Here is a 13,435-nt window from a genome sequence, read left to right as displayed (position 1 = left end):
CAATCTAGAGCGTAACTATGAGTGTCCATACACCTTATAGAGTCACACACAATATTTCATACACATATAGAGATAACATTTCACTTCGTATCCCAAAAAATCATTCATCTCAATCGTTCCGTCCCATCTTCCATAATCTTATCACATGCTCTTACTAATATACAGTCCGAGTTACCTGTTTAACTTTAGAAATAACTGATTCTCGTTCCTCCTGGGAAGTATAACTCATGAATCCTTCCAATAGGGTAGAGTATCATCGTACACATCCATTACCACTCTCAGGGAGTCTACATCTAAGGCTATGAATCCAAATGAATTAATCAATTTCATACCATGACCAACCACTTCACACCTTATCAATATGTACCATATACCTATCTAATCTCTTCCAGATCGCCACTTAGTGGGTCTCTTCCAGCTTTGATCCTTATAGTTATTCATAATCATAATAGCGGTACTTCCCAGACTTACTTAAACTGAACACGGTTCACCAGGTTGGTTTTCCCACACGTCTGACTTCCATGATATCTCTACAGATGACCAACTACGCAGTACACCTTCAGAAATCCCAATTTCAAAACTACCAACCTGACTTGGGGTGACTTGTAACTCCATCCTCAATTTGTACATCCACAACGGTACACTTATGACATTTAAGACATCCTTGGCTCCAACATGGTGTGAATGTTTATACTTCGCGACCAACCAACCAAACACTTCTCAAGAAGATAAATAACAACCAAACTTCCAATAAGCCACTACAACTCTTACAATCCAAATAAAATGCACTTAAGATGAACCTTATCATTGCCACGCACTTATGACTGGGATTTTTTTTTCTTTCTAAACCAATACCTACTACACCCTTCATCATACTAGGGTTACTTGCCCAGATGACTTGCTACAGACAATCCTCATTGTCTCCCAATAAGCTCTTGTAACATAACATATTCCACATCCTACACTTAGTCCACATGCTCTAGCTTGGCTTGTCTTTCGTTGTCTATCATCAACTCAACTTTTTAAAATACAAGACTCACGACTCAACAAAATGTATGTTACTTTACATCCATCTCAAGACAATGAATCCATTACACTTACTTGTGACCATAATGCTGCTATCACACACTTCTCTTAATACCAAGGTTCAACTTCCTCCATTCCACTACATGCTCTAGGAATCCTCGATGCAAACAATCATCAACTACAAGCCCATAACCTCGTCTTAATGAATCTTAATGGTCTCATTGTGCCTCTATCTAAAATGTACCCCATTACAACAGTTATATTGTAACATTCACACTGCTTCCACACTCTGTGTTCACTTGTCTTCCTATGGTAATTCTCTCAGTTCCAATTACAAAACCATTCTACTAGAATTCCTTAAATCCAACTTATTTGCTCTTCTCCTCAACCAGATCTCATACAACCAAAACTCACTGGAGCTTCCATTACTATATAATGTGCGTTATCTCTCTCCAACACAAACTCTTATAATTGATCCTTAGGTAACTTTACATTCCATAATGGTCTCTTACTAACACTGAACCGCTGACGAGCTATCCCAAATCCGATCTCCCTTCTAAGACTGAACCTACTTGGTTTATCTTCTAACCTCCATTGGTCCATACATGTTTCACTTGGAACAGACAACCATGTCCTCGAGTCTCTCCTTAGACTTCACCACTACCTTAGGCTCCCAACAAAACTGAATGTCCTTATCCCTCAAGTCCTTAACCACTTGCAAGGTACCATTCCAAATATATATTCCATTAAGTACTCTCATTCTTCCAAAATATTTTAGTGGCCTTATAAACTGAAACACTGATACACTACATCACTTCCAGACCTTATGACATATGCGTAACATAACCATCCTTTCTCCTTTACCATACGGAAATACTCAGAATACTTATTCCATATCAGTGAGTGTATCTTACTCCCCTTAGCAATTCACACCTTTCTCAAAGCTCTGACAATTCATCCAATAGATATCCTTAACTTCTCAACCCCGTTAACACTACAGAATCGCTTGAACGGTACATTACTCTTCAATTCCATAATACTCAAATCACAACTCCTCTGAAACTTCAACCTGCTATCCAGTTCTCCTTACTTTATAACTCTTGGCTTGAGCCTACTCTCAAAGCACAAGTTCAACCCACACTTCGGAGTCCTCGTGGTCGCTCAGCCATGATCCTACCTACCATGCACATAGCATTAGGTTGATCAGGCCCAATACTACATACAGTGATATTAAGAATCATGTTGGCTAAACACACATATGAGGCAGGAATAGATTTACTTATGATGTTTCAAGGCTAGGTCGAGAATCGACCTGCTCTGATACCAACTGTAACAACCCGTATAATATATATCTAGAATAATATCATACAAGTGTTAATAATTGGTACTGATCCAATATAAGTGCCTAATGGCATCAATAAATATACATGTCCAAGCTAAAAACATGAATGGAACATGTTATACAATAATGCCTAAACAATAAAAATCTAAGATCTATGTGCAATATCTTCATTGCACACAACTCCACAGCGGAAGATCATGATAAACAATATCCCTCGAAACATCCATAACAACTTCTCATAGATTCAACCTGTAAAGAATTACCTGAAAAATAACAATAATGATGGGATAAGATAATAATCTCAGTGAGTTCTCCTATCCTATGGGTCCACTCGGCTCTACAGGTTTTTCTAATCAATGTTCAACTCCTATCCAACTCAAGTCAACAAGGGAACGAAGACTTGAGTGATGGGGAAGTTATCTCGCAATTGTATGGCAACATGCATCTGAGTTCTCATAACTCAACCACGATCATTATTCAGATCACGACGCATCAATTCCCGAAGGGACTTACGTCTAAGCCAGGCCCGGTTCATGCATGCTCGTATGGTTCGACTTTCACGATGGATATCTGGTTCCCCTATGGGACTCAAACCCACTTTTAAGAACCATCACTCATATGGGACTTTACCCACTTTGAGTCTCTTTCACCGTATGGGCCTTATCCCAATTTGGTGTCCACCTTTCCCCCATGTCCACCATGGTTGGGGCTCAAACCCAATTGAGGCTCGAATCATTGGTCCCATATCCCAATGCTTACTCCTCGAAGCATACCACAAGAGATGTGTACCACCATAGAAAAACACACATTCTGAATACATGATCGGTTCCACAATCATCGGTTCCACGAACCATAACAAAATTCATCAATCACGGGTGACTTCATTCACCACAATACACAAATAATAACATGGCATGTTCCACACAATGCGCCTCATTCTCAATCATGGCAACAGTTCATCCACGACCTCACATAAGCGGCGTACGAATGAATACCGTATTCTCATACATATATCACACATGTTCCATAACCTAGATCATATTTCTAAGTTATTAATCACGTTATTCTCCGAGGTTTCCTCACTCATCTTTGTAAGGTTTTTAATCGTGTTACTTCACCTTCCACATAACAACAATATTTAATTTTCATCATGATATAATTCATGGCATTTATAAATCACATAATATTTTATAACATGGAACAATAATAATAGCCCTTTACGTTATCCTTCTAGCGCATCCGTCTGTGTCCAAAACGGAGTTATACCACTCAATTAATTCATTAATCTATCTTAATCAAGATTTAGATTAATATTTATTCATTGCATAAGTATTCAACAACAACATCTTTGGCCTAGTGGTAAGGCTTGTACAAATCCAAGGAGCTCCCGGGTTTGAACCCCATTGGTGACATATTTTAATTTTTCAAATACTTAATTCATGTCAATAGATTGATCAAATGAATCAATCGATCGATTGGAAGGATCAATCGATTGATACCCAAGGCCAATCGAAAGGAATCAATCGAAAGGAATCAATCGATTGATTCCCAGGGAATCAATCGATTGATTCCCAAGGCCAATCGATTGGTCTGTCAAAATTAATTCTCAGTAACTTATTTCCTTCAATAACTCCTCTTTTATTTTCCTTTCCATCTACCATTTTTTTACCTACTATTTTCACATAACATGATTCTTCAACAGCAACCAATACTCAAGGATTCCTCAACCTCATAAACACATGTTCTTAACAAACTCAACAATCATGTTCAATTACAACAACACCATAATCATAGAAAACATGGTTAACTCATGATTCATGGAATATTTCATGAATAACTCATATTGTTATGAATTCATGTGATTAACCTCCATAACTTCAACAACAAAACACATCAGCATTAAACACCCAAGAATCACAATTTCAACAACAACAACAACATGATATCAACACATAGCATGGATGAGGAGTATGAACATAACAAGTTCATATGTACATGTATAATAGGGATTTCATCATCATAAACACAACCATAACAACTTATGTAATCACAACAATCATGAAGAGCATATCAAGCACATGTTCATGAAAACAACAACAACAAGAGAAATATTCATCACATAGCATGGATTACTCATGATTTGTTTATGATTCTACAACCCTAACTTTTCTATAAACCTAGAGTTTCTAACTAGAACTCACCTAGTAGTAGAAAAAGATGAAGTTGGTGATGATGAAGATGACATGATGGTGGTGGTGATGAACATGATTTCCCATCTTCTTCCTTCCTCTTCTTCTCTTCTTCCTCCTTCTCTTCCTTCTTTCCTTATCTTTCTTTTCCTTTCTTTCTGATATCTCTACCTCTCTCTCTTACCTACCACCTCTCTTCTTATCCACTTCTTCTTTTCTTTCTACACCACACAATATATATATATATATATATATATATTATATATAATATATATATATATATATATTATATTATATATATATATATATATATATATATATATATATATATATATATATATATAATATATAATATATATATTATAATATTAGGTAGTAACGTAAAATATCTCAATTGATATTTCATCTTCCAGTATCAATTGATCAATTATTAATGTTACCGAAAATATCCTAACTTGTACTTATTAATATTGGTCTGTCTCTTTATTAATAATTAATCTCTTCAGAGTTCACTGGTTACTCTATTGGTCCCAATTGACAACATTTAGAGCACATAGGAGATCCAATTGTTACAAATGATAATAGATAATTTACATAGGAACTCAATTGATCTCAACTGACAACTAATTGAGCATTTAAGGAAATATGAGATATTACATAATAAATACATCATTCTACGCATCTACAAAAGCATCTGCTTTTTCTGGACCAGAATATATATCATTCTAGCATTATGATAAAATAAAATTAATCCACATGTTGCTATACAAAAGTGATAATAGAAAATAATTAACAAAAAAAATTTAGAGCACTTACTCCTTTAAAAATTTCCATATCCTTCTCAATCCATATCATATGTGCTGCAACAGGTGTTATCCTAATATCTGCCTCTACTCTCTTTTCAAGCTTTTCAAAGACTTTTGATTTCTTATTTGGCACTACTGTTTCTAGTAGGTTTATTGCGTCGAATGTTTCAACATGTAAAAACACCTAAAATAATTGTTGGTAAAAAGGAAATAATTAAAATGCAATAAATTATAATAATTAAAGGTGAAATGAATATCAAAAGATTACCGTACGCGGATAACCTATCGGTTTAAATATTCCTTCATAAGGACATGTTTTACTTAACACACATCTTTTTTCAGAAATAAAATCAAAAGTACTGCGTAAAGAACATCCATCTTTATCTTTGGATTCATTACGGATCAAGTGATTGTATATATCTTGAACAGATAATTGTATACGTTCTTTTTTTTCAATAAAATACAATACTTCAATAACTCCGCAAAGGGCGAACACATAACAACAATCTGAAAAAAAATTATATTTATTATATGAAATTTTATTTTAAACTTTAAAAATAAAAATAAAATCATAATAAATAATAAAAAAACTTACTGCCTGTGCCCTGATTTTCAATAGGATTTAAACTATTATTCTTTCTCCATTTATCACACCAAGTAACATCTTCCTACATTTTAAAAAAATCAAAATAAAATTATATTTAAATCATCTATGTAAATTTAATAAAAATAAATTATACTAAATAATAATAATAGATGATCAAAATCAGAATCTTAAGATAATTAACTAATTACGTAATTGATTAAATAAACTAAAATAATCTAAATTAAATTTGTCATTTATAATGAGAGTTAATAACAAAACTAATACTTACATCTCATAAACTAAAATAAAATATAAAAAAAATAATGATATAACTCCACATATTCACGAGAATGATCAGACATGGTGAATAAAACATAAATTACATATTATCGTCATTACTTGAAACAACAATGCGCTGAAATTCCTTTCAAAGATGCATTAAACCTTTTTACTGCTGAAATATGTTAGATGATTGCTTATATCAGCAAGTGAAAACTTAATCTTGAAAATAATTATGACAATTATACCGTTTTTGAAAACCAAGTTAACTGAAGAAATAGAAAATCCACCTACAGAAGTTGAACATAATAGAATTAACGGAAGAAAAAAAAAAACTCAATTCAATAAAAAAAATTCACCACACATCAACAACAACAGATACGTAAGATTTCATACCAGTCATATCAAAATGTGCAATAAATGAAATGTAAGAGAACTAATAACTGCTGAAATAGAATCAGGTTAACAAAATAATTTTGACATTTATACACTTTTGAAAACTAAGTTAACCGAAGAAATTGAAAATCGAAACCTAAGCAAAAAATGCAGATGTTGAAATCAGATTAAAATATGCAGTAAATGAAATGTGAAACAAATATAATCGGTAATTAATCACCCGAAGAAGTGAATCTTGTTCGGTGATTTCAGCTTCCTTGACATCCTGAGCAAAAGCTTGGAAGAATGAAATGGAAAAGTAAGAAACCATAACCGAGAGGAGAGGAGGAAGATGTTGAAGAAAAAAGAATAGAAGATTTAGAAACTTCGGGGAATCACCATGGTGTTTGGTAGTTGAAGACGAGAGTCACAAACTCAGAGAAGAAGAGAACTCTGGTTCACTTGGTTAGTGAAATTTAAATCAGAAAGGAATGTGGAGGGAGATAGTGTGACGTAAGTGTATAATTTATAGAACGACTAACATTTCTTTTGGTTAAAACACTTTTCATGCCGTTAGTCTTCAATCACTAATGGTCACGAAAGAACCCACTAGTTCCTAAATCAATCACCATCCACATGCAGTTTTTATTTTATTTTTATAAAGACCACATACTATTTATTATTTATTGATGAATTGTGATTCAATTTATTATCTACTTTAAATTAAATTAAATTTTGTTTAAAACTATATAAGTATTAGCTTTATCGATGATTAAAATAAACCAATAAGCGGGGAAAAAATGACAAAAGCACAGAAGGAATGAACTGATATAACATTTAACCGATAGTTTTTAGATATTGATATATTTTTTTTTTCTTTCTTTATATGAAAATAAAGATCCATATTAAATAATGTAATGTGCTCCAAAGTCAAGATTATCTATTCCAAATAGATGTCCACTATTTACTGGTAAATATATTTTCTCACTTAAAAAATATTGTAAATGTTTACTGTTTTATATCATTGCCTCAAATAAAAAGTATAATAAAAAGAACATTTATACCATTACATATGCTTACAAAGTTGATATTATTTATTTAAAAGAAAATAAAAACCAACAATATATATATTGTATGGTTTCATGAAAAACTCATTATGTACGGTAGTATCGAAGATAATGCTTTTTGTCCACGTATACTCTCTCACCTTCACTGTCAGATGTGGCCTTTTCCATTGATATTGAAAGACCACTCCTTAGAAAATGACAAAACTCTGTAAGAAATGAAAAGCAATACTCATATGTGTGAAAGTTTTATTGTAAGTTTTGAGGAGTCCTTGAAGCTGAAAACGTGGCAGTACACTGTCCCCTCTAAAAATCCTTTGCCTGCAAATTATTCAGCTACTTAATCGTAGCAGAGAACAGGTTAATTTTGAGTGGCACAATGTACCATTTTGAACATTTAACCTACAATAAAGCAAGTCCTCTTATTTTGGTGTGTGCGTTTCCAACGAATCGTACAAAGGTTTTTCAAATAACCCTGCCACGCGCTCAACATTCCTACCCTACGCCATGCACAAACTTGCGATCTATCGGTGGTGCGTCTCATGCTCCCGTTTTGTTGGGACACGTCAAAGCATGCATGACAGCTTCGTGAAAATTTAACTCCTATCCTTACAAAACTATCTTAGGACACTTACATAATTCAAAATAATATTAGCTTTTTTTTTTTTACATTTTCATTTTTCAGTCTCACTTTCAACTAATTATTTCTAATATAAATTCACTCGCTCAAAAAAAAATTAATATGTAAAAGACTTTCTGATTTACACTTTATTTTGATATATTTCAAAAGAAACTTTTCAATATGTTATATTTTATTGAAAAACTTCTATAAAATTTTGAAATTTTTTAGAAGAAGTTTTCTTATGCTCCGTTTTAAATTATAAAAAATTTTAGGTATTCCACACAAATTAATAAATATTATTAATAATTGTAAATTAATTTATAATTTAGAACAACTTTTTTTTACAAAATAACTTATAATTTGTAACAAAAAGAGAGTATATTTTATGAAAATATTTTTAAAATTTTTTGTTGAATTATATTTTAGTGGTAAATTTAATAAAAAATTTCCTGAATTTTTTTACAAATCACAAATGTAGCTCACAAATGGTAGCAAATAATCCACCGTGTCCATACTATCACAATATAGCTCACCTCGTTTATGAAAATTTTACCTGCCACCTAAACATAAGATTTAACATGATCGTAATACTTCCAAAACCAACAAAACAATTAGTCATGGTCTAAATTTTACTTTTTGGATTTTTGTCCAAAACAACTAAGTCTACCTTCCGAGAACTATATAATATTTACAAATAAGAATTCTTTTTCATTCAATTCTTTGTATTTATACCGATTTTTTTATTTATATATTACTAGACATTTAGGAAAAAACATACTTTTTTACTAATTTTTTAAAATTGCAAAGTAGTAAAAATTTTTTGTTATACGAACAATTTAGAAATATTCGGTAAAAGTTAAATTTCTTTTGCATTTTTATAGACAATTTTAAAAATGTGGTATGACCATATGTGTTTTTACCAATTATTTTAAAAAATTGGTATACACATACATTTTTATGGAACATTCCAAAATTTCCTTTAAAAACACATCTGATCATACTGTAGTTTTTGAATTGTCGGTACGTGTGGGAGTGTGATTGGATATTTCAAAATATTCGATTTTTTTAATTGTGTTTTTTATTTTGTTTGTATTGAAGACAAGAGGATAAAACGACAAGGTGATACATAGATTCAGTGAGAGAGCAACAAGAGAGAGCTCTAGTTGAGGCGATGGAGATTATAAAGACAATGATCTACAGATTAGGACAAGTAAAGTTGTTCCCAATGGTTTTCATTGCATGAGGATCAGGTACTTCCTTGACGACTCACAAAAGTTTAGAATAAGACTAACACTCTTCAGAAGATAGTTATCCAGGAGTTACATTACTACAACCATAAAAACGTAGAACATCCAATTTCATCACGTGTTCGATACAGCTAAACCAAATTAGTTTGACAATATCTGGTTCTGGTTACTATATTCCATATCAAATCCTCTTATAGGGTTTTGATTCATTCAAGATTTCTCCCGACACATAATCTCGACCAAAACAACATAACACCATTAAGGAACTTTAAATAATCAATGAGACACCACTTCTAAGGAACTTAAGCAATCTAGAGCGTAACTATGAGTGTCCATACACCTTATAGAGTCACACACAATATTTCATACACATCTAGAGATAACATTTCACTTCGTATCCCAAAATCATTCATCTCAATCGTTCTGTCCCATCTTCCATAATCTTATCTCATGCTCTTACTAATATACAGTCCGAGTTACCTGTTTAACTTTAGGAATAACTGATTCTCGTTCCTCCTGGGAAGTATAACTCATGAATCCTTCCAATAGGGAAGAGTATCATCGTACACATCCATTACCACTCTCAGGGAGTCTACATCTAAGGCTATGAATCCAAATGAATTAATCAATTTCATACCATGACCAACCACTTCACACCTTATCAATATGTACCATATACCTATCTAATCTCTTCCAGATCGCCACTTAGTGGGTCTCTTCCAGCTTTGATCCTTATAGTTATTCATAATCATAATAGCGGTACTTCCCAGACTTACTTAAACTGAACACGGTTCACCAGGTTGGTTTTCCCACACGTCTGACTTCCATGATATCTCTACAGATGACCAACTACGCAGTACACCTTCAGAAATCCCAATTTCAAAACTACCAATCTGACTTGGGGTGACTTGTAACTCCATCCTCAATTTGTACATCCACAACGGTACACTTATGACATTTAAGACATCCTTGGCTCCAACATGGTGTGAATGTTTATACTCCGCGACCAACCAACCAAACACTTCTCCAGAAGATAAATAACAACCAAACTTCCAATAAGCCACTACTACTCTTACAATCCAAATAAAATGCACTTAAGATGAACCTTATCATTGCCACGCACTTATGACTGGGATTTTTTTTTCTTTCTAAACCAATACCTACTACACCCTTCATCATACTGGGGTTACTTTCCCAGATGACTTGCTACAGACAATCCTCATTGTCTCCCAATAAGCTCTTGTAACATAACATATTCCACATCCTACACTTAGTCCACGTGCTCCAACTTGGCTTGTCTTTCGTTGTCTATCATCAACTCAACTTCTTAGAATACAAGGCTCACGACTCAACAAAATGTATGTTACTTTGCATCCATCTCAAGACAAGGAATTTATTACACTTACTTGTGACCATAATGCTGCTATCACACACTTCTCTTAATACCAAGGTTCAACTTCCTCCATTCCACTACATGCTCTAGGAATCCTCGATGCAAACAATCATCAACTACAAGCCCATAACTTCGTCTTAATGAGTCTTAATGGTCTCATTGTGCCTCTATCTAAAATGTACCCCATTACAACAGTTATATTGTAACATTCACACTGCTTCCACACTCTGTGTTCACTTGTCTTCCTATGGTAATTCTCTCAGTTCCAATTACAAAACCATTCTACTAGAATTCCTTAAATCCAACTTATTTGCTCTTCTCCTCAACCAGATCTCATACAACCAAAACTCACTGGAGCTTCCATTACTATATAATGTGCGTTATCTCTCTCCAACACAAACTCTTATAATTGATCCTTAGGTAACTTTACATTCCATAATGGTCTCTTACTAACACTGAACCGCTGACGAGCTATCCCAAATCTGATCTCCCTTCTAAGACTGAACCTACTTGGTTTATCTTCTAACCTCCATTGGTCCATACATGTTTCACTTGGAACAGACAACCATGTCCTCGAGTCTCTCCTTAGACTTCACCACTACCTTAGGCTCCCAACAAAACTGAACGTCCTTATCCCTCAAGTCCTTACACTTGCAAGGTACCATTCCAAATATATATTCCATTAAGTACTCTCATTCTTCCAAAATATTTTAGTGGCCTTATAAACTGAAACACTGATACACTACATCACTTCCAGACCTTATGACATATGCGTAACATAACCATCCTTTCTCCTTTACCATACGGAAATACTCAGAATACTTATTCCAATATCAGTGAGTGTATCTTACTCCCCTTAGCAATTCACACCTTTCTCAAAGCTCTGACAATTCATCCAATAGATATCCTTAACTTCTCAACCCCGTTAACACTACAGAATCGCTTGAACGGTACATTACTCTTCAATTCCATAATACTCAAATCACAACTCCTCTGAAAACTTCAACCTGCTATCCAGTTCTCCTTACTTTATAACTCTTGGCTTGAGCCTACTCTCAAAGCACAAGTTCAACCCACACTTCGGAGTCCTCGTGGTCGCTCAGCCATGATCCTACCTACCATGCACATAGCATTAGGTTGATCAAGCCCAATACTACATACAGTGATATTAAGAATCATGTTGGCTAAACACACATATGAGGCAGGAATAGATTTACTTATGATGTTTCAAGGCTAGGTCGAGAATCGACCTGCTCTGATACCAACTGTAACAACCCGTATAATATATATCTAGAATAATATCATACAAGTGTTAATAATTGGTACTGATCCACTAAGTGCCTAATGGCATCAATAAATATACATGTCCAAGCTAAAAACATGAATGGAACATGTTATACAATAATGCCTAAACAATAAAAATCTAAGATCTATGTGCAATATCTTCATTGCACACAACTCCACAGCGGAAGATCATGATAAACAATATCCCTCGAAACATCCATAACAACTTCTCATAGATTCAACCTGTAAAGAATTACCTGAAAAATAACAACAATGATGGGATAAGATAATAATCTCAGTGAGTTCTCCTATCCTATGGGTCCACTCGGCTCTACAGGTTTTTCTAATCAATGTTTAACTCCTATCCAACTCAAGTCAACAAGGGAACGAAGACTTGAGTGATGGGGAAGTTATCTCGCAATTGTATGGCAACATGCATCTGAGTTCTCATAACTCAACCACGATCATTATTCAGATCACGACGCATCAATTCCCGAAGGGACTTACGTCTAAGCCAGGCCCGATTCATGCATGCTCGTATGGTTCGACTTTCGAGATGGATATCCGGTTCCCCTATGGTACTTATTATATTGGTCTGTCTCTTTATTAATAATTAATCTCTTCAGAGTTCACTAGTTACTCTATTGGTCCCAATTGACAACATTTAGAGCACATAGGAGCTCCAATTGTTACAAATGATAATAGATAATTTACATAGGAACTCAATTGATCTCAACTGACAACTAATTGAGCATTTAAGGAAATATGAGATATTACATAATAAATACATCATTCTACACATATACAAAAGCATCTGCTTTTTCTGGACCAGAATATATATCATTCTAGCATTATGATAAAATAAAATTAATCCACATGTTGCTATACAAAAGTGATAATAGAAAATAATTAACAAAAAAAATTTAGAGCACTTACTCCTTTAAAAATTTTCATATCCTTCTCAATCCATATCATATGTGCTGCAACAGGTGCTATCCTAATATCTGCCTCTACTCTCTTTTCAAGCTTTTCAAAGACTTTTGATTTCTTATTTGGCACTACTGTTTCTAGTAGGTTTATTGCGTCGAATGTTCAACATGTAAAAACACCTAAAATAATTGTTGGTAAAAAGGAAATAATTAAAATGTAATAAATTATAATAATTAAAGGTGAAATGAATATCAAAAGATTACCGTACGCGGATAACCTATCGGTTTAAATA

General features: G+C 33.6%; 1 protein-coding gene across 3 annotated transcripts in view; it reads right to left on the bottom strand.

Annotated features, from left to right (window-relative positions):
• LOC127083216 (uncharacterized) overlaps positions 1-13,435 on the bottom strand; it is a 64,989-nt gene that overhangs the window by 24,973 nt on the left and 26,581 nt on the right. Inside the window, exon 4 of one of the 3 annotated variants that reach the window (XM_051023485.1) lies at positions 6,503-6,518. The exons of 1 other annotated variant lie outside the window; for it this stretch is intronic. The gene's annotated coding sequence lies outside the window, so the exon portion shown is untranslated. Of the gene's footprint in view, positions 1-6,502; positions 6,519-7,988; positions 8,004-13,435 lie in introns of those variants that run through there. One more of the 3 variants, XM_051023490.1, reaches the window with a different exon arrangement.

Source organism: Lathyrus oleraceus, chromosome 5, assembly GCF_024323335.1.
Source record: "Lathyrus oleraceus cultivar Zhongwan6 chromosome 5, CAAS_Psat_ZW6_1.0, whole genome shotgun sequence".
Taxonomy (NCBI): domain Eukaryota; kingdom Viridiplantae; phylum Streptophyta; class Magnoliopsida; order Fabales; family Fabaceae; genus Lathyrus; species Lathyrus oleraceus.
This window is presented reverse-complemented; position numbering and strand designations above follow the sequence as displayed.